The sequence below is a fragment of the Ambystoma mexicanum genome, chromosome 7q (genome assembly GCF_040938575.1).
Source record: "Ambystoma mexicanum isolate Mex_15411 chromosome 7q, UKY_AmexF1_1, whole genome shotgun sequence".
Classification (NCBI taxonomy): domain Eukaryota; kingdom Metazoa; phylum Chordata; class Amphibia; order Caudata; family Ambystomatidae; genus Ambystoma; species Ambystoma mexicanum.
The window spans coordinates 1,108,945,038-1,108,966,901 of NC_090941.1; the positions used below are offsets into that span (position 1 = coordinate 1,108,945,038).

At 48.0% G+C, this 21,864-nt stretch overlaps 1 protein-coding gene across 3 annotated transcripts in view; it reads left to right on the forward strand.

Moving 5' to 3' along the window:
- Positions 1-21,864, forward strand: part of TRIM3 (tripartite motif containing 3) — a 551,630-nt gene that overhangs the window by 299,468 nt on the left and 230,298 nt on the right. The gene's annotated exons all lie outside the window — the stretch shown is intronic.

A 21,864-nucleotide genomic window follows, 5' to 3' on the forward strand; every position in this document is an offset into this window, starting at 1 on the left:
GTCAAGTGAACTGAATTAGTTTAGTTCACTTTAAGATGTGTTCACTTACAAGTGCGTGCGTATGTTCTTCGTTGCCAGCTTTTGATTTTCCCTATGGCGCAAAGGTTCCCACACCGAGTGAAGCACGGGAGCCGTATTCATCCCCATGTCAAAACACCACATTTGACAGCACGTTTATTTATTTCTGTTTACATTTGTAGAAAGCGCACAAAGCCTTTGGGCATGTAGCCGCTGTTGCCGCAAGAATACGAAAGAAGACGCATGATTTACAGGAAGGTCTAAATGTACAACATCTCAGCCACTGTCTCCAACCTGCTCCTTTGCCTCCAACTTTCTGCCGTAGAATCCCCTGCTGTTCTATACCCGGCGCACAGTTTTGGCCTGCCCACCCCCTCCAATCAAGGCTCAAGGGGAACATTAATGAGGCTACCTTCTCATTTTTTTTTAAAGTCAAAGTAATCCTTAGCTGTAGTGTCTGAAATAAAAGCATATTGCTAATTCGAACAATATGCCCAAATATACACAGAAAAAATTAAAACAATCATGAAACTTGTGCAAAAACAGCAGTTGGTTTCAGTTAGCAAAACACAATCACCATATTTTTGCAATGCCTTCGCATGGCTCGCAAAATCTACTAGCCCACCAGCACTGGTGAGTAGTTTTTATGCAGGGTGAGTACCATTTGCATGATACTCGACTTTGCTGGCGAGTATTGGGATGTTAGAAACTTATTTTTGATTTACTGCAAACACACTTTGCAGTAAATGGCAAATACCAGCACCATTTTACAAAAAGCATTTCTCTGAGGTCGAGTATGTAAACTAAGGAACTCGACCTGCAGGTCCAGTGGGATTTTTAAGAACTTGCAAGGCCTGCAGTTCCATAGAAGGCATTTTAAAACCAAAGGTTCAAAATACTTTTTGCAAACAGTATTTCTGTTAATTACAGCTGGGAAGAGATGCGTTCAAGTACCAAAATTGCAGACTGCTCTCAAACCCATCCTTTGCCACTTAACCAAAGTGAGTGCTCGCGCAGCTTTTATCACACTTTGCCTTATCTGCCAAAAGTAGAAGTCTGTACAAGGGATTCAGCTGCCTGCTACTTCAAAACATGCCTCACTCCTGATATTGCCACGTAGGTGAATGTTAATATTGACAGTTTATATACTGGACATCACAGTATATTTGTCTACTACCTTACACATGGCAACTTAATTTAACTTCCCATGATACCTTGGCGTACTAAAGACTCATTCTGTGGTATCACGATTGACACTATTTATGCAAATTATGCGGCCCACTCATCTTTTGTTGCCTAGGGCCCCACAAATCCTAGGGCCGACCCTGGTAAACGTGACAATGTGTGTGTGACCTGGCTGTGCGTGCGCGTGACTTATTATCTCGCTGTCCTGACCTCGTTTGCATCTTTTCAGGATCTCATCCTGCGCACACGTGGGTGTGACACGCTATCCACAGTATGACTCCACACGCTATATTTAGCCGGGAGGATAGCGCAAGCACGATACCCCAGCTGGGTCGACGCCGTTTTTCTCGCGCCCCCCCCCCACTTACCTTGTTAAATTGAGTACCACACTGTGGATGATAATAACAAGAAACCTAGGTTAGGAAGCGCTCTGAAACTGCTTTCCCGGTGATTGCGGCACTATATAAAACCCTTCTATTGATAATATGGTGCGTAACGCGGCCTTTTGCACACGAGTGCTATTCTCTGCAGAAATGTGCGTGACCCGTTATCCACGTGCGCCCTGGCACCGCGTGCACGTGGCCTTGGCAGCTCCGAGTCTGCAGGCTGTCTATCCCCTGGCGCTGCGGCGACATGGGTTTGGCAGCCAGAGAGCTCCCGTGGGAGCGCTGCCTCGCGTTACAGTGACTCCGGGAAGTGCGCGCTCGGATGCCCGCCAGTCTAAGGCTGCAATGAGCTCATGGCCCACTCCCAGTGCCCCGCGGAAACCCGATATCCCGGAATGAAACCAGTGTGGAGCCGGGGAAGGAAAGCTGCTACTGAGGCCTAGGAGAGGCGCGCGCTCCCCTGCCCCCGCCTTCCTCCAGGATCATGGAGCATCCCTGGCACAGATCTAGTGCACCCGCCGGTGCTTCTGGGAAGCCCTCGGTGTATTGTTTTACTAGGACCCAGTACCCGTGTGTGGGCCCCATTTGACCACGTCGCCTCACACCCCTTTCCTGTTTCTAAATGCACTGCACTGGCAAGTGAAACCAACACCTTCAGTGGAAGGGAAGGGCGCGTTAATACTCTGGGGAGGAAATGCAGAGATTAACAAACCAAGAACTCCCCCGCAATTGCCACGTTTGTTCCTCAGAGCGCAGCTGTACCGTACTATGAAGTACCTGGCCAGGGGCCGCGATCGGTGGCAGGAGACCTGCATTCAAGTCCCGGCACGTTACCTTACCGTGTGATCTTGGGCAAATCACCGTCCCCTAGACTGCCTTTTGCTTATGCAACACGTTTTGTCGGCGCTGTTGCAAAAGATATCTTTTGGAGTGTGCTCTGTGCCAAAAGCACACATTTCGGAAGGCAAACGGGTGACGGTGGGGGAGAGGGGGGGTGGAGTGGTTAGGTGTGGGGGCATTCTTCCCAGTAACTTTCCAGCTTGCTTGTGCCCTGAATATCTTTTCTTTCCCCTTTCTGTCTCGGCACTTCCCACGTGACCTACAGTTGTGTGCACAAACTTCCGGTCTGCAGTTGTTGCCTTTGTTTCCATTGCTCTTCCTGCTGGATTTAAGAACACGTGGGGCTGTGCGTCATGTTTTAATGCTACCATGAGATCACAGCTGGGTTCCTGCCATAAAACACATCCCTGGAATTCATTGTGCGCGGAGGAAGACCGAGGCGTTCTGACCTCTTGACCCCTTGCACCACAGCCGAGGAGTCCAATATGCTCACTTCAAGCACCCCATACTTGAAGAGCAACCCGCCTTGCATGGCGGAAATAAAGGTACCCGTTATTGAATACATCGTCCTGCGCAGGTGCGTGTTTAGAAAGTTCCTAGCATGAGTACTGGAGCGCGCCGTGATTGCCAGCTGGAAAGCTAGTGTGCCAGTTGAGCAAAAGGGCACATTTATTCGGAAAGTAAGTGCTTCATACTCGGTGGTGTGTTCCAAGGATCCATATTGCATGTGTCTGCACGTGTTTCGTGTCACTTCTTCAGGGCTAAAACTATTCATAATGCTGTTTCTCCCCTAGGCTGGCGTTTCTCTGCTCTGGGCCTCGAGCCGCGTACCATGGCCTAGCGCTTAGGCCAGAGTCCTAGACCCACACTCTACTCTCGGCTTGCCACTGGATCACAGGTTCCGGGGCACATCACTTTCCTCCCCCAACCACAGTTATCATCGCGCCAAGTGACTGAATGACTTAGTACAGTGTTAGGGAGAATTCTCATTCTATGGCTAATTTCCCTTACCTATAGTGTCCCCCAGCGGCTTTGCTGGATTTGAAGGGTTCATTTTTTTCTCCTGCTAAGAGTGAGACCCTGTTTTCCCACTCTTAGACATATTGCTAGTGTGTGTTTTAGGCTATCTTGTGTGCTTATGGTCTGTGGGGTTTTCCTCACCCTCACAGGAATCTTTTTTTTTTAATGTGTGGTACACAGCACCCTTCGTGCGTTACCACAGGGGTGTCGTAGCGGCCCCCAAACATAGACTCCATACCCTGGGTCTGACTACCGTCTCCCAAGGGATGTAAAGTCCCCATTGACTTTACTAGTCAAATCTTATGAACAAAACCAGTACAACCCATCTTGCTATGGATGTAATGGGAAGGGTTAATAGTTTTTCCCTAGTGTTAATTTTCGAGGGGGTACCGTACAATCCCCCTCTCAAAAGTTTCTGGCGGGTGGCAGTCAGTGGCAGATTTAAGTCAAAGGGCCCCGTGGGCAGCACCTGACACAGGGCCCTAGGTGGGCGGGTCATGGAGGCGGAGCTTTGGGTGGGCCGAGTTAATTGTGGTAACAAGTGCACAATGGCAAACTTTAGGGACAAAAGCTATTTTTTATGAAGTTACCTAGGGGTCGGTCTAGCTGGGCCTCCTCAGCAGGCTTTGCTATCAATGGTAATATTGGAGGATGAATCCTGAAGCTAATGTTGGAAATTAACATGTTTCAATGCTAAGGACGAAAGAGAATTACTTAAGGCTTTTTAAGAGCACACAATTTCCTAGAAAAATGGCTCTAAGAAGTCTAGTTGGATCATTGGGGGGGCTGAGGGGTTGACGAGCAGCAACTGCTGCACCATGCGCACGATGCCCTTGTAAACCCATTGAATCTCAACAGCAAGTTAGGGTGGCAAGTCAAGTGTTTGATCCCTAAATAGTCACGTTTTACAGAGGCCCATCTAGCACCACAAGTCCACCCTTTCAGACAGGGGTGTTGCTAGATTTGGAAAAGATCCGGGCAATGCTAATGTCGGGACTGTCTGGACTCGAGGCTACCTAGCCTTTTGGTTGTAGCCTCTGAGCTTCTAGCTCATTGCAACAGATATATACGTGAAATGTGTTCTAGTTATATCAGGCGTGGCATTGCTTGTCTTGTGCCAATCATTTCAAACCAGATTGGTTCAAGATCCATGAGGGAAGAAAGGGGAGGGGGCTGTGGAGTGAGGAGTGAAAGAGAGCAAGCTAGGTGGAAAGAAAAACAAAGGCGGACAAAGAGTGCTTTTGAGGCGGATGAGAGGGGGGTTGAGGGGAATACGATGAAAGGCGAGAGAGGTAATGATGGGTGCCAGAGAAGGGCAATGAAAAAGAGGAACAAGAGGGGCAAGTGAGAAGTGGGATGGAGTATTGAGAACGAAGGTGAAAGGAATAAGGAAAAACAGGGAGTCTAGGAGAAGGAGTGAGAAAGATTATATAAAGTGAGTTAAGAGAAAGAAAGACAGAACATAGGAGGGAAGAGGAAGTCATGGGTAAAGGGGAAGGGCGATGAGGTGAGAGAAGAATTCAGGTGAGAGGATTGTAGAGAAACAGATGAACGAGATGGAGGGGAAGGGAGAAGAAGGCGGACAGGATGAGAAAGAAAGACATAGAAACAAACACAGATAGAGGGACACAGAGACAACAAGGTGGGCCCCTGGTGGCATCGCACTACTGCGGTCCATGAACTCCCCCTCTGAGCTGGGCCCAGAGCCTCTGACTCACTGTGCCAGGGACGGTCCCTGTGCCTGGCGACCGTTGGATCCGCCTCTGAATCAGGGCCGCAATTACCATAAAACCACTCTATAGACATACTTTCCCCAGCCAAGGCCTGGCCACCCAGCATATCAAACGGGCAGCTGTCGCTACATCCAGCCCAGGGCATGCATTACAAATTTGACAACGAATCACAAAACTGACTGCTGAGGCCTTCCAGAGTTCACCACACCAGGGGAGAGGTACCGAGAGGCCAAGCAGCGAATGGGTGGGAGGCCCTATGGCCGAGCACTGAGTGAGCAGAGAGACTAGACTTCTCCCAGCGCCCCCAGAGAATAAAGAACAATCACTGGATGGGCACTGACTGCACTGCTTTTAACACCTGGGCAAGCCCCATACCTAAGCATCACCCACCGAAACCCGCTAATTCGGAAATTCCCCCACACAAAGAGGCCAAATACGGAATGCGCACGGTGGCTGCAGCTGCACGCTTCCGTCAATAAAGAGGCCAACTACCTACGTGTCCCTTTTGATCCCCCCAGCAGTAGCTGTGTCGAGGCCCAGCAAAGACAAACCGTCAACGAGGCGGGCAGTTCAGGACACATCAGCCTAAACTCTACAATGAATTTAAAACGAAACGAAAACACAGTTACACACTCTTTAGTTTTGGAAGCACTGACGACATAAAAAATAGTCAATCTGCCATATCTCTCCTCCCTCTCAACCTGTCTCCCCTTCCACTCCTTACTCCTCCCTCCAGCGCCATAGCGCCGATTACACACCCCCTTTAAATAAATACATCCATTTCCACGCAAAGGCCTACAGACAAATGCTTAGAAACACTGGAAACAAAAAAAACACTACACGTACATGGCCTGGGCTAAGCGTCTATCCGAGAGCATCACTTGAGCCCAAGGTGCTCTGCTTGGAACAAGACGATACCAAGACCTGGTCGCTGACTTGGCCCTTCCCCAATCCCCCTCTCTTCCAGGTGGAGTGAGTGGGTAATAATAGTGACACTGATTATTACCGTACTTAGAAAGTGCAGCTATCCAGCATTAAGTGCTATATAAATGTCCAAATTCGTGTTATTGTATAGACTTATACGGTGTCCAGCCTTTCAACCTTTTCAAACGAAAGGGGCCTCGAGCCTCAGGGGGCCCCCAGCAACTGCTCACATGTTACCCGTCAGCAGCCTTATAATACGGTAATAGATTCCCTTCTACATTATTTTCGTTTTGGGACTTTAAAGGTGCCCTTTGTAGTGCTCACATTCCAAGTATCTTTTTCTGGAGCCCTTCAGGCCGTCACCTGCAAGTGATGGCTTGAAGGGCTCCAGAAAAGGAAGTTTGTAATGCAAGTGCCGCAAAGTGCACATTTAAAGGAAATAAATACACCCAGGCGTTAATAGACACTGATTAACACGAGACGGCCAACCAGCAGGGAGTTGAAACACTAAGGGCCTGATTCACAGAAGCATTTTACAATGGTAAAATCCCATTGGAAAATGTTCTGTGAATTGGGCGCTAAATGTCCACTGAAAAGCTACAAATGCTTCTTAATGGAAATGCTCCATAATTGGAAATAAAAAAAAAAATCCAGCCCCCACCCCGACAATAGCCAAGCTTACCTGTTTTAGTAAGCAGCAGCAGACAGCAAACACAGCTGGACGACAGCCTCCCTCGACTCGAGCAGCAGCAGCACCTTCTCTTCTGCAGCTAGGCCCGGGCAATGGCGATTGGCGACTCCTTCCTCGTGGCAACACCACACTGGCACATAGCACTGAGTCACCTGAAACAGAGGCGGATCTAACGGTCTCCTTTCTTCCTCCCTTCCAATCCTGGGCCAGTGTAGGGACGTCACAAGACGTGTCTACGTCACGGTCGTCTCTCAGGTACCACTACCTACACTGGCCCAGGATTGGAAGGGAGAAAGAAAGGAGACTGGACTCTGGAGTGACGTCCAAGATGTCCAACAGAAAGGGCCCTGAGCTGCAAAGGGCCCTGTGCTGCGTGAAAGGGACGGGCCTGGCACAGGGGCCCGGTCGCCATTGGTCTGCCTGGCGACCGTTAGATCCGCCTCTGGTGGCAGTGGTTACTATCGTAAATATTCGACTGCAAATATTTCCCTATGGGATTTTCCCATTGTTCGATGCTACCACTTTTACTGACAGCCTCTAACATACCGCCAGTTTATTTTAATATTAACTTTACTCCTGTAGGTTTTTATTGCCAGAACTTTGATTAAAATTCTTTCTCGTGTCTTTCTCTATAGTACTAACCCAGGTCGGAGATCCTTTGTTCGTCCTTTTGGCGGGCTTCTGCACAGAAGCCCTCCTCTAGGCGCCACTGAGTCTGGGGTAGACAGGATGTGTGGGAGGGGGAAAAGGCACCCTGGACAGGGTTGCCTACGCAACCCAAGTCGCACTCTGCCCTGATAGGCTGGGGAGGATCTCCCGCCAGGAGAGCCACCCCACTGTGTGAGTGACAGCTAGGCTGTATGAATGGGGGTCTTGCGGCATAAAAGTAGGGCTCTGAGGACTGGAGGACAAGACATCGCCAGTGGAACTAAGAAACCGAAGAGGAGAGAAGCTGAAGAAATCTGCAACGACTGAACCACCGGTGAAGCCCTGCTGCAGATCCTCACCACTTTTCTCTGACGACTTGAGAAGATCTTCCTCTGCAAGAGTCTTCTTCCCTTGAGCTGGTGGAGCCAACCAGTTCGCCAATCGCCTTGCAGGACCTGCCTTGGTCGAATCGCCAGTGCCAAGCACTAGGAGATCGGATAGCCAGGCACCCGTCCACCCAGACCGCTATTTAAAGGAGCGTACCTTTTTTTAGTTTGGCAGCACCGTGGCTGGTTTCATCCCTGGGCAGTGCAGTAACTCAAACCTTCCTCCACGACGAGAGCCGCTCTTCCTCTGCTGGATCTCCCGAACTGCAGGAACTGCCAGGAACTACCATCACCGCAGGAGCCTCTTCCACTTTTAAGGTACTTTGTTCCGCCAGGCCCCCCTCTTCGTTTGGTAGCGCTAAAGGTGTTTTAAATCCTTTACTTACCTACTGGGTTGGCCGGCCCTATCATCTAACATTGTCTTTCACCTTCTGCAACCGCCTTTTCGAATCGTTTAACAAAGACTTGACTGCAGCTACTAGAACATTTCGCTCCTGGGCACTTTGCCCTGTACCACTGACTCTGGCACAGACCCTTTGACTCTGGATAAATCTGTTACAACTGCCTTCTCTAGATTGCTTCTCATCTAGAAATGTGTTGGTGCACCTAACTCTTATAACAACCTTTTCCATCCCTCTTTTTAAACTTGTGAAGTGCCATTTTGCTCGGTTTTCACCTCAGTATTATACATGCTATAGTACTGCCTTGCCTAACTTGTTCACAATCTTATTGGGAAGTGTTGCTGGTGTGTTTAAGAGCATATTCCTGTATAACTTGTCCTTTCCCTCCCTTTTGAGAATTTGTTAGAGTGCCATTTCTGCTTGGTTTTCACTGTGCCGTTTTGCTCAGTTTTTACTCTCGCTCAAACTTGTCTACAATTTAAATAGGGAGTTGTGTATACTTTCCTTGACTGATTTAACTTGCTTTGATAATGGTGATTTGTGTGTGAACATCAGAGTGGGTAAAATATATATATTCCTTTTGATACAAAGCTTTGGTCCGTGTTTCCTTGTTCCATAGTACTGGAGTCCTAATGTGTAAACCCTGAATACTGCTCATCTCCCTCTTGAGATAAGCCTGACTGCTTAGTCACAGCTACCAGCTACATCTTTGTGGTACAGACTGATACCAAAGGGGATTTATTGCTCATACCTGTAGTCTTAATCTTGTGTAGTGCTCCCTAAGGGAACTGCACAGGATTCTGCTAACCTACAGGGACGAGTATTGGTTTCTAAACTGCTACTGAGCCACACACTACCTCTGCTGGACTAGTAGTCCTCTGAAGCAGGACCACCATGAGGGGTGCGCCTCCTTCACCTCTCTAAGGTGGCACGGGCAAAGTGGTAGGTTTCCAAACAACCATTATACTGTGGTGCTAAAATAAACGAAATGTGCATTGAAGGCTCTATAAGGTGTGGAGATACAAACACACTGATAACAACACTTATAACCTTGCTCTGTAAAAGAAGGCACCGCGTTTTCAGACTTTTCGATAAAGGGGCCCTCCGGGACTGAAGACCCTGGTAGACAGCCAGCAGTCTCTGGAATATTGTTAACGTTGAAAGGATATGTCTTTTACAGAGGTAAACAGTGGGGTCTTAAATGATGCTAGGGCTCTTTAAAGCCAGGCCGGAGGCAGGACTATTACAGCTGGCTTTTCAGCCTTGGTCTTGAGCCTTGACAGCATCAGTCTGGGAGCTCGCTGAGGTGGGTTGCTGAGCGAGTCTACTGTGTCCTACGCACGGTGTGGTCTACCAAGCAGCGGCGGCATGTGGCACGAAGGTGGTTTAGAGAGGCGGACAATGTCCGGGTCAGTTTAGCCCACAAGCAGTTCAAGGCTGGAACCAGAGCCCAGAGCTTTTCCTTTGTCCTGTGGTTGCTGGGAAACCAAGTCCAGGGTCTCAAAAGATAATAATGCTCATTACGCGTTGGGCGGTATTCAGGTGGTTAATTTGCCGAAATACCACCCAACGGAATTATTGTTACCGCCACTTGGTCTGGCGGAATTACCGCCGGATTGCACGTGGTGTTGGGAGGCGTTAATTCCCATTTTTTGAGAGTCCATTGGACTCTATGGGACATTTTTCTCGGTATTACTGGTGGTGGAATTACCTCTGTAGTAATTCTACCAATTTCTTCCTTATATCATCTATGCGATCACTGCACCGCCCAAAAGCCGACTTCCTGTACGACGTGGCGCAGTGATCACATGGATCACTTTGCCCCGCAACCCGCCTTTCCCCCCCCCGCCCCCCTGCCTTCTGTGTGTGCCATCTGATTCCTCTCTGTCCCTGCAGCGTCAGTTCCACCTCCTTATGTGGGTCCGAGCTGCCGCCACAGGACCCCTTCTTTTTAGTTTAAAAAAAGTTTTAAAAATAAACCTTCTTGTCTCCCGCTCTCCATCTAATGGAAGTGGGAGATGCCCGTGCAACCCCTGTACTCCCGTCACAGCATCCAAGCGCAGCTGGGGTCACCTCTGCAACCCTCACTCCGCTTGGCCGCTGTAATGGGAGTCGGAATTGGTGATAATGCTGAATGCGCAGTAAATGAGCCTTCTGCATGTTCTGGTCTGTATTGTGGACCCGATACCCACTGGCTGGGGGCTTTGGGCGGAATGAAAGGCTTCTAATGCTGTCCAAAGCTGACGGGGCTGCACTCCCTATTCTAGGCAGCCGCAGTGGATGGGTGCCTTCCACGCCTTCTTTAAGTAGCCAATCTTGCTGTTGTGAATCAGGGTCCTTGCCTGGGGATGTCCATCCCAGAGTGCTTTGCAGGAACGGGGGAGGGGGCACAGGAAGTGTGAGTGATCCAAGATTCCAAGATGGTGGGACCTTTCGCTGTACTATGACTCGTCTCCTGGGTACCCTTAAGTCTGCCCTCTCTCCTGGCTGCCTGGCAACAAAGAATCTCCACTAGTTACTGCTCTGCTGTGACCTCCCTGTTGTCCTGGCAAGGCTATCCTTTAAATCACAGTTCCCCTCTTTATCCTCTGGGGTATTTCTGACCCTTGCGGTGGGGTGTGGGGGTGACACCCCTTTCCTGGAGAGAACACAAGATGCTTAGCTCTATGCTGAACCCACATTTTATTTTTGGGGTTTAACACAGTCCAAGAAAGCTGATACGCAAAGGCCTTGTCAGTGGAATGTGTCACTAGAAAACGGGCTCACAACAACATGATATCAAAAGGTTTGGCCAGTATAATTGTGTTTTTCCAGGAGCCACCATGTCAAGCCAGACATGGCTTATATTGATTTATTAATCAAACTGCCACCATGCCCTGGGATACACAGTCCTTTAAATTGGGGTGCCCACTGTTAAAGGCAGACACTGTCTGTTGGAACGTTTGGTTCCAGCAGGTGGTTTGCAGGAATTGCCTTGTTACTCTGTAACTCAGGGCAACTGCTGTGGGTTGACGGTCTCAGCATATTAAGATTCTTGCACTTTACTTATCAGCATGGAGCATTACGAAAGGTGGGTCTGATTAGCAGAGCTCACTTTCACAGATAGAATTACCAGCTTCATTTAACACTAAAAATCAAAAAAAGGCTCTGGCAGTCACGCCCTCACAGATGGCATCCCGTCACATTCCCACAAATGGGACACCCTAGAAACACAGTAAAACGTTGGACTTTGGACACGTGCCTTCGTAGTTGTAAATGTATTGCCTGGGATGTCTATGTAAAAGGCATGCGAGGTGAAAGGTAAGAGGAACAAGCTAGACTGGAGTTGCTTTGGTAACAATGTCCCCTTCAACACCCTGACCTGCACCCTCATAAAGGAAACTGACGGTGCCATGACACCTCAACTGCCCCATCCCCCCACAGCTCTCCTGATCCGCCCTCGTGACGTACTTCATGGCGCCAAACCTGCATGACTGTAATTGAATATACTGCCGTGGAATCTATATGGGGCTCAGCTTTGTGGAGGGACTGAACTATTGCTATGTAGACAATGGGTGCAAAGGGCGTAGACACCCCGGGGCACGTCTGCGCCATACAACACGGTCAAAGCGTACTAAAAGAAGACACCGCGGAGCCTCAGTGCTCTGTGCTGGCAAGAGAAGACCGGTGTGCATTGGAAGGGGTGATGGGAGTGCTGCTCATGGCGGCTTGTACCCCCCTCCTCAGGTGTCTGGGTGCACGCTTGCCTCTGCGTGTATTTGACGTGTCTCTTGTTAGTGTGGCCACCCTTCTGATGCTGTTCTGTTTGCAAGAAACCCAAGGGATTGGGCACCGGTGACTTCATAGGCTAGCGCCAAGATGCCCTCGGGCGAACGCCGCGCTCTACAAATGCCAATAAGATGAGATAAAGCTCATTGAGAACTATAAAGCAATGGCAGCTGGGCTCACTTTAACGAATAACATACTAAGTACAACACTGCCAGCCTTTCACCCATGTGAGTCTCGGGAGGATAGCTCAGGGGCAACACGCTCGCCTTGGAAGCAAGACGACACGGACCAACACCGGTTCGATCCCCGGGTCCGCGCTTAGAAACCTCTGGGTATTAAGCGCATTATAAATAACCTATCATGTGAAGGTTAAACGAGGGTCGACCATGGGGTGAAGCCCTGTAAGTGGTGAAACCACAGCACATTGACGTTAAGTGAGCGCCTTTTGGGCCCTTAGAGATTGAACCGCATGCTCAATTTCCTTTGATATTTGGTTCTGAGTATTAGTATTTTGCTAGGTTTTTACACACACTTACTTTTAGCAGGTAAGGAAACTCTGACACAGCAAGTGTGATTTGCCCAAGATCAAAAGTGGTTCCGCCGGGCTTCGAACCAAAGTTCTCCCTTAGACCGGGTAACCACGCAATGGATTCATTCTTCTTAATGACCGAGTCAAACTTGCACTGACTAGATCCATGATTGGTCAGATCACTCATTTTGAACCTCTGATCCTGTCTCGGGAGGAGTGCTCGTCTTGGAAGCAAGATGACACAGAGCACCACAGGTTCGATTCCCGGCTCCGCGCTTTGAACCCTCTGGGTATTAAGCGCGTTATAAATAACCTATAATATCCTGAGTCTGTGGAAAAGTACACTAGGAGATTTAAAGAAGCGTAATCAGTTCTATGCATGCAAGTCCTCCAACTGTCTGCGAGTGTCCGCGTGCAACTGTGCAGACTGGACACATTGGGTGCTCCTAGAAAACACGACAGCAGTATCCAGGACGCAGAACAGTCTCGGAACTTAACAAGGCTCCCAAACATTTGATTAAGTCTAAAACAGAAGAAGACAAAATTCACCTCTTATTATTGGAAATCTGGACCCCGCTACAGCTTTTAGGGTCCAACACTTCCTAGCAGAGTCCTTAAATCTCCATGGTAACAAATTGATATTGATATTTTATTTCTTTGGCGCTCATGCACAAGTGTTACACAACAAATCCACCAGAAACTCTGTCCGTGGTAACGGAACTGTTCCCGGAGATGCTGTGAGTGGACACATGCACGGTGACCCATCTGAGGAAACCCTGAACCCAGTCTCAAGATGGAGCGCGCAGCAGGCACTCGATAAATGCAACCTCTTCCAGGACTGGATATTTTGCCAATCAGATCCTTCCAAATCTAAAGGCGCCTTTTGCATTTCTTCAGGGTGGGGGGTGAGGGTCACTTTCCCTCCCCGCTCTATAAGCACCGGTAAAAGAACAAGCCTGTTCTACCAAACTTTGTATGTCTAAACGCTTGTTTTGAGTCTCGAGCTTCTTCCTTGGGAAGGCCCGTCAGTAAAGATGTGCAGAGCCCAGCCTTGCGTAGCTGAGGCCTCTCGCATATTGGGCCACTCTATGCCAGCTGCAAGCAAGTTTGTCAAGGTGTGCGCCCCTCAAATATCTGCACAGACTTCCTAGAATGAACAGGAGTTCCCCATAGAGCGCCTAAGAACACTCTGCCCGCGACACTGCAAACTAAACCCTACTTCGAGGAATTGCAGCAACTCGTAGTGGCCGCGTTTTCACTTAACTTCTTGCTCTAAAGAACACTTAGTTCTGTGGCCAGAACTAAGCCGCGGGGCATCGTTTGATTTGAAACACTACACAAGGGCCATGGTCGTGCTCTGGGTTTCACAGTTAAGCCTTTATGACGTCGCCGGCCCCATCCCTACTAATCACCAGTACGCCGCTTAACCCCTGGCTTCCAACATTCACATCTGTATGGGAAGATCTGATCTAGCAAATAACTGCTCCGCATTTTACTGTTCGAGGGTCATGACGTGTGCCTTAAGTACCTGTCTGAGATTCCAAGGATTTGCCGCAGTTCTCTGTTTCCATGGTAACACCTCCTATCATTCTGAGGGATACATCTGTGAATCTTACTGTAGTGAGGATTACCTCCCATTTCACGCCCTCTCAAGTTTCCATTGTCAATTCGTCTTGTTCTGCCCTTTGCAAAAGAGCACAGCTCAATAACAATGACTCCGCCTTTTATCAAGCTACTGATCAAACTTGGAATTTCCTTTATTGCTGGTCTGGTGTTTTTCTATAGGCCTATATCTGGTGGTTTCTCCTGTCCCCTGGGCAAGGAACCAAGCCTTTCCCAGAGAGAACAAAGGGAACAAATGGGTTCCATGTCATTTTATTGTGGGATGTTTTTCCTATGTTTTTTTACCGCACATTTTTAAAAAAATTATTTTGGGGGGGGGGGGTGTCCCAACTCCCCATTCCCTTTCAGTTTTTATCTATTACCAAAAACCCACATTCCATATATATAATTTTTTAAACCCCCCGCCCCCCAAAAAAAGGGTTGGGATCCAAAATCGATGGCCGTTCCCTGGCCACCCGAGAAGATACAGGGGGAAAAGTAGTGAGGACGCCAGGTTCCTCGCACCACCCATTGACTGCCCATGGCCATGCTAATCCCTATGGCCATTCCCACCCAGTTCCTGCACCTCCCTGCCCAAAAAAACGTCTCATAGGAACTCTTGGAGCTCGCTTTATTCAAGTCTTACCATCTAACTTTGTACTCAAGTGCCTGCCAGTGCGTTTTCAAAGCACTCTTCTGAGAGTTAATGACTTAATTGGAGCTGTGATCCTAATACTGATGTAATAAAAATGTCTTAACCAGATCTGCCTTCAGCGACTCAATTTATAAGCACTTTGCGTGTCCTTTAATTCAATATTTTTAAAACAAGCATTGACAAAGCCAACAGTTCTGGCTTGTGTATACGAATTGGGCATTTGCTAGGCACTGCTAGAAGATGCCGAGGTACTCACACCATTTTGCACCTGCTACTATCAGTGGCCAGTTAATACTACGGCAGTGCCTGGCAAGTGCCTTTCCCATGCCTATACAAATGTCCAAACTGTTGGCATAGCCAATGCTTGTTTATTTAGTGATTTTTAATGCGCCAGGGTGCAGTGATACTGCTTCAAAGTACTTCAGTGTGTCTTGCGGTTATTAGAATCTTTCTATATAGGCAGTCTAATTGCAATGAACATGTTAAATGACTGAGCTTTGTGGAGGTGAAAGAAACCGTTAACTGTTCTACCATTGGTTGCATTGTGGACACCATCCTTTTTTCTTAATGTTTTATAATTGGGAATGTACTATTTGGAAGGTGGGCAGTTAAGCAACAGGAGACGATTCTAAGATTGTAGGTAGCAGCCAGGATAATCTGTAGATCAGATGTTTTCGGCAATCCTTTTCTGCCATAATCAATATCTGGGCATCTGTAGCATTCTTTCAAATGTATCAATTGCCGTGAACATTTGGAATTCTTTAAAAGGCTCAATATCTGTGTAGCTATAGAACTCTTCCTTAGATGCCATCGGTATCTGTATCTGCAGAACCCTTCCAAAGGGGTTATCAATAGCTGTATATCTGTAGAACTCTTCCATATATGCCATCGATATCTGTATCTGCAGAACCCTTCCAAAGGGGTAATCAATAGCTGTATATCTGTAGAACTCTTCCATATATGCCATCGATATCTGTATCTGCAGAACCCTTCCAAAGGGGTCATCAATAGCTGTATATCTGTAGAACGCTTCCATATATGCCATCGATATCTGTATCTGCAGAACCCTTCCAAAGGGGTCATCAATAGCTGTATATCTGTAGAACTCTTCCATATATGCCATCGATATCTGTATCTGCAGAACCCTTCCAAAGGGGTCATCAATAGCTGTATATCTGTAGAACTCTTCCATATATGCCATCGATATCTGTATCTGCAGAACCCTTCCAAAAGGGGTCATCAATCGCTGTATATCTGTAGAACTCTTCCATATATGCCATCTATATCTGTATCTGCAGAACCCTTCCAAAGGGGTCATCAATCGCTGTATATCTGTAGAACCCTTTCATTTATGCCATCGATATCTGCATCTGCAGAACCCTTCCAAAGGGGTAATCAATAGCTGTATATCTGTAGAACCCTTCCATATATGCCATCGATATCTGTATCCCGAGAACCCTTCCAAATGTGTCATCAATTGCTGTATATCTGTAGAACTCTTCCACAGATGTCTTTGATGTCTGTATCTGTAGAACTCCTCCAAAGGTGTCAATATCTTACAATTTTCACTGAGAGATAAAATGATTGGGTGAAGCGAATGGCTGACTAAGCAGTAGTACAAATGGTCAAGAAAACGATCTGAAAATAAAGGATCGCTCCATTTATTGCTATTGCTGCTCTCCTAATGTTCAGAGCTGTCCTATTGGTCACTGAAGGGACCCTCCCCCGTCTAATGGCTAGATGGGAAACTGATGCCTAAGCTGTCGAGCAAGCTGTGTTCAGTTAATGTTGAGCATGTGTAACCCCACATGCACCCATGACTTTGCCCTGACCACCTACACGCCGTGCACCTATGTCAGTCCCCTTCATGTTCATGGACAGACAGTGCAGATGATGAGCGAATTGACTGGGGGGGGTATGGCAACCGGAGGGTAATATGTTCTATCACGCCTCCGTCAGGCTTGCCTATCCCCAACTGATGGAAGCAGGAACATGTAGCGGGAGGAAGACGCCACTACACAGTGACGTTTAAGACATACCTCTTCCTGGGACCTTGCTTGTGAATTTAATTATTAGTATAGGTAGACCGCTGTAAAATATATTGGCAGCAAGGGGGTATGTGACACGTATCTAGCGTAGCTGTTTCATTTGGTGTAAGAGGGGCTGTCATATCACCAGACCCCTGGTGGTCGTGGAAGTGACACTGCATTCCCTTTGACACTCCAGATCTCGCTAGTAGTAACATCAGGCAGCCTTTCACCGGATGTTATTGCGGGGACCGACATCACTTTTTTCTTTCACTCCATGACATTCCATGACATCACAAAATCTCCTACCAATTGTACAAATTAATAAAATACTTTCAAAAGATAAGTAATTAGATTGGTGAAATCTTAGGGGTTGCAAAGCAGCTAATAGGGGCTGCAAGCTGCAATATAGGGCCATCAGTCACAACCGCTTACTACCTCTATTGCTTTGAGTAGAGTTAAAACAGGTCTTTCCTGGACTGAGTGCCCCATGATGCATGTAGCAATGTGATATGATATGATATGGCATTTATAAACGTGCCTGTACACAAGATGCACAGGACTAGCTGTCTTGCGATGGAAGCGTTCTGTGTGAACATGTCAGCTTATGCCCCAGCGTACGGGCCGAAGAGGTGGGAATAGGCTCTACGAGGAGATGTCCTATCAAGGTAGGACATGAAACCCCATCTGACATCTCACTACTGCAAACATTTCAAGTTGCAAGCTACTGGGAGACCTAAGTCACTTGTACACTGGCATGAAAGCCAGTACTCCACACGTACAGGGCACAGGACTTCCTACGCACTCAGAGTTATCACTGGCCAAAGGCTGTTGTTGAGTGCAGATCTTGTGACCAGCATCGAAGATGACAAACATTTCCTTAGAAACAGAAGAGTGAACTCTGAGTATAGAACAAGCAGAAAGATGTCTCTCCTCTGATTGGATTATGAAACGCGTGGTCCTGAGCACCAGACTTGGAGGAACGTCAAGTTGTCTCTTTCTTACTCTCTGGCCTGATCTGATGCTACCAGGTTAATTCTGTTTGAGGCCAGAAGCAGCTATTCACTTGACGGTTTGAGGACCTTGTTCGAGAGGATATAAAGTCAATTAAGTAGAGTCTGGCCAGCTCCTGCTGGCAATCATTAACTAATGATGGAAGAAGGTTATTATCATTTGAGAACGCTTTGCAACAGAATGTAAGACACTTGGCGTTGTGGTTTGGTGATCTGGTTTCTTCCCGACCATGTCTAATACACAACTCAAAAGGATTGGTTGAGGGTGCGGATCTGATAATTGCCTACACACCGAGTGCAGAATAGATGGTCTTCTATTCCAGTCTTCCAAGGGAGAGAGGGGTCATGTAGCCTTGTGAGAATCGAGGAACAATGTTTCTTTCCCAAACCTTCCCTCTTGATTTTTACTCTTCTTTCCTTCAGCTGCTCTGCCTGGCCTTCAGCATGGGTAGGGTGGCCCAAGACCGCTCTCCCATCTCTTCCTAACTTCAGATGAACTCTCTATCTCTGGGGAATGATGCACTTGCAGCAGACAGTCAGATTCTCCTCTGAGAGGGGGGGGGGGGGGAGTATCACACATTGTGTGCAAAGGGGATGCATGGGGGAGGCTTTCTACCTAGTTTAACACCCTAACATACGAACTTCAGAGAAACGTTGTGTGGTAGGGATAGGCTGTTCTTTGTAGTTTCTGTCAAAGCCATCATTAATAAAGTTGCTTCTTTTGGGATGCAGGTTCCTCCTATGGTGGGCACTAGAGCCACCTCGAAACAGTGCAAGATCAGCTTCCTTGCGCATGAGATGTAGGTTCTACATCTGGTGGGCACTGGAGCCACCTCAAAATAGTGCAAGATCGGCTTCCTTTCGCCTCTCTTGAGATGTAGGTTCTACATCTGGTAGGCACTGGAGCTACCTCGAAACAGTGCAAGATCAGCTTCCTTTCACATTTCCTGAGCTACCCCGAAACAGTGCAAGATCAGCTTCCTTTCGCCTCTCTTGAGATGTAGGTTCTACATCTGGTGGGCACTAGAGCCACCTCGAAACAGTGCAAGATCGGCTTCCTTTCGCCTCTCTTGAGATGTAGGTTCTACATCTGGTGGGCACTGGAGCTACCTCGAAACAGTGCAAGATCAGCTTCCTTTCACATTTCCTGAGCTACCTCGAAACAGTGCAAGATCAGCTTCCTTTCGCCTCTCTTGAGATGTAGGTTCTACATCTGGTGGGCACTAGAGCCACCTCGAAACAGTGCAAGATCAGCTTCCTTTCCCATCTCTTGCAATGGAGGTTCCCCTTACCAATCCCTCCATCCGGTAGGTTTTATTATTTGCTACGTAGGATGACGTCATAGTTGACGTACATTGAGGTACCTGAGCCTTTGTGTACCTGAAATGTAACTGAGAGTGTGTGGACTACAACTTGTTGTTCGACTGGTTTCCCTACTTTATTGAACTGATAATAAAGTAGTATTTTGCCATATTCTTCGAGTCTGTCTGGTTATTTGGGTACAATATTGTTTGTTTTGGTAATTACGTTATACGCATAGAAACGCCCAAAAAGTGCTACTGCACACATGGTTGTATGATCCATAGCAAAGTATTGTGTGCTTTTTATATTGTATTTATTTCTGGAAATGATGCAATGGTTTTCATTGGGTAGGGGGCAAATACTTGTGAACATACTTTTCCCTAAAGGCACTGGCAAGTTGGCTCTATCTTCTGCTTCAATACAGTGAAAGGCTTGTCTTAGACTGTATGGGATGTTGGCTATCGTCAGGGGCTGACAAAGAGCATAGAATGGAGTTTCATTGGCAATGGTCGGAGGCATAGGATGGGTGAAGGATCGTCGGAGGCCGACGACGAGCGTAGAATGGAGTGTTGTTGGCAATGGTAGGAGGCATAGGATGGGTGAATGATCATCGGAGGCCGACGATGAGCGTAGAATGCAGTTTTGTTGGCAATGGTAGGAGGCATAGGATGGGTGAAGGATCATCGGAGGCCGACGATGAGCGTAGAATGGAGTTTCATTGGCAATGGTAGGAGGCATAGGATGGGTGAAGGATAGCTTGCTGATGGACACGTCAGGCAGCGCAGAAGGAGAAGGGGTTCTGTCTAGATCATGGCCAAGGCTCTGGGCGTGCAGTGCTGTGGTGCTCCTTGGAAGTTGAACGATGCCGGGGGGGGGGGTGGAATGTTCTCTTTAATCTCTAGCTGGAAATCAGATGGGATTTTAATTGGATGTTGTGGAAGTGAGATTATGAAAACGGGTGGCGTTTAGGTGTGTTACTCGAAGGAAGCATCGAGACTCTGGTTGGACTTTGGTATGTTCCGAATGGAAGAAAGCGAGGTTCAGGCGGGGACTTTGGAGGACACTGAGTGGGACAATTTAGGGTTGTAGTTGTGTGATGTGGTGAAAGACCCCCAAATTGGAGGAGATGCGATTGGGGTTCAGATTAGGTTTTTGTTGGGATCTGAATGGGAGACACTAGGATTCTGGTTCAGTGTTTTGGGGAAGATTGTGATTCAGATAATGGATTTCTGAAGGGTCCAAGTTCTAGAATTTTAGATTGTGGTTGAGTTCTGTTGAAGGCTGTCAATGGTAAGAGATGGGCTTTGGGTGCATGTCACGGAGCGGAGTGATCCCAGTGGGAATAGATGAGATATGCATGTGTGATGTGAAGCGAGATATGGATGTGTGATGTGTGTATGCTGTGGACTCCTCCCAGCGGGAATAGATGAGATATGGGTGTGTGATGTGGACTGCTCCCAGCGGGAATAGATGAGATATGGGTGTGTGCTGTGGAGTGGTTCCAGCGGTAGTAGATGAGATATGGATGTGTGCTGTGGAGTGATCCCAGTGGTAGTAGATGAGATATGGGTGTGTGCTGTGGAGTGGTTCCAGCGGTAGTAGATGAGATATGGATGTGTGCTGTGGAGTGCTCCCAGCGGGAGTAGATGAGATACGGATGTGTGCTGTGGAGTGTTCCCAGCGGTAGTAGAAGAGATACGGATGTGTGCTGTGGAGTTGTTCCAGCGGTAGTAGATGAGATACGGATGCGTGCTGTGGAGTGCTCCCAGCAGGAGTAGATGAGATATGGATGTGTGCTGTGGAGTGGTTCCAGCGGAAGTAGATGAGATATGGATGTGTGCTGGGGAGTGCTCCCAGAGGGAGTAGATGAGATATGGTTGGGTGCTGTGGAGTGGTTCCAGGGGTAGTAGATGAGATATGAATGTGTGCTGTGGAGTGGTTCCAGCGGGAGTAGATGAGATATGGATTAGTGCTGTGGAGTGGTTCCAGCGGTAGTATATGAGATATGGGTGTGTGCTGTGGAGTGGTTCCAGCGGTAGTAGATGAGATATGGATGTGTGCTGTGGAGTTCTCCCAGCAGGAGTAGATGAGATACGGATGTGTGCTGTGGAGTGCTCCCAGCGGGAGTAGATGAGATACGTATGTGTGCTGTGGAGTGGTTCCAGTGGTAGTAGATGAGGTATGGATGTGTGCTGTGGAGTGGTACCAGCGGTAGTAGCTGAGATATGCATGTGTGCTGTGGAGTAGTTCCAGCGGTAGTAGATGAGATATGGGTGTGTGCTATGGAGTGCTCCCAGCGGGAGTAGATGAGATATGGGTGTGTGCTGTGGAGTGGTTCCAGCGGTAGTAGATGAGATATGGATGTGTGCTGTGGAGTGGTTCCAGCGGTAGTAGATGAGATATGGATGTGTGCTGTGGAGTGGTTCCAGCGGGAGTAGATGAGATATGGATGTGTGCTGTGGAGTGGTTCCAGCGGGAGTAGATGAGATATGGATGTGTGCTGTGGAGTGGTTCCAGCGGGAGTAGATGAGATATGGATGTGTGCTGTGGAGTGGTTCCAGCGGGATTAGATGAGATATGGATGTGTGCTGTGGAGTGGTCCCAGCGGGAGTAGATGAGATATGGATGGGTGCTGTGGAGTGGTTCCAGCGGTAGTAGATGAGATATGGATGTGTGCCGTGGAGCTCTCTCAACGCTTGCATGCTGTGGAGTACTCTAAGAGGGATGATGAGGGAT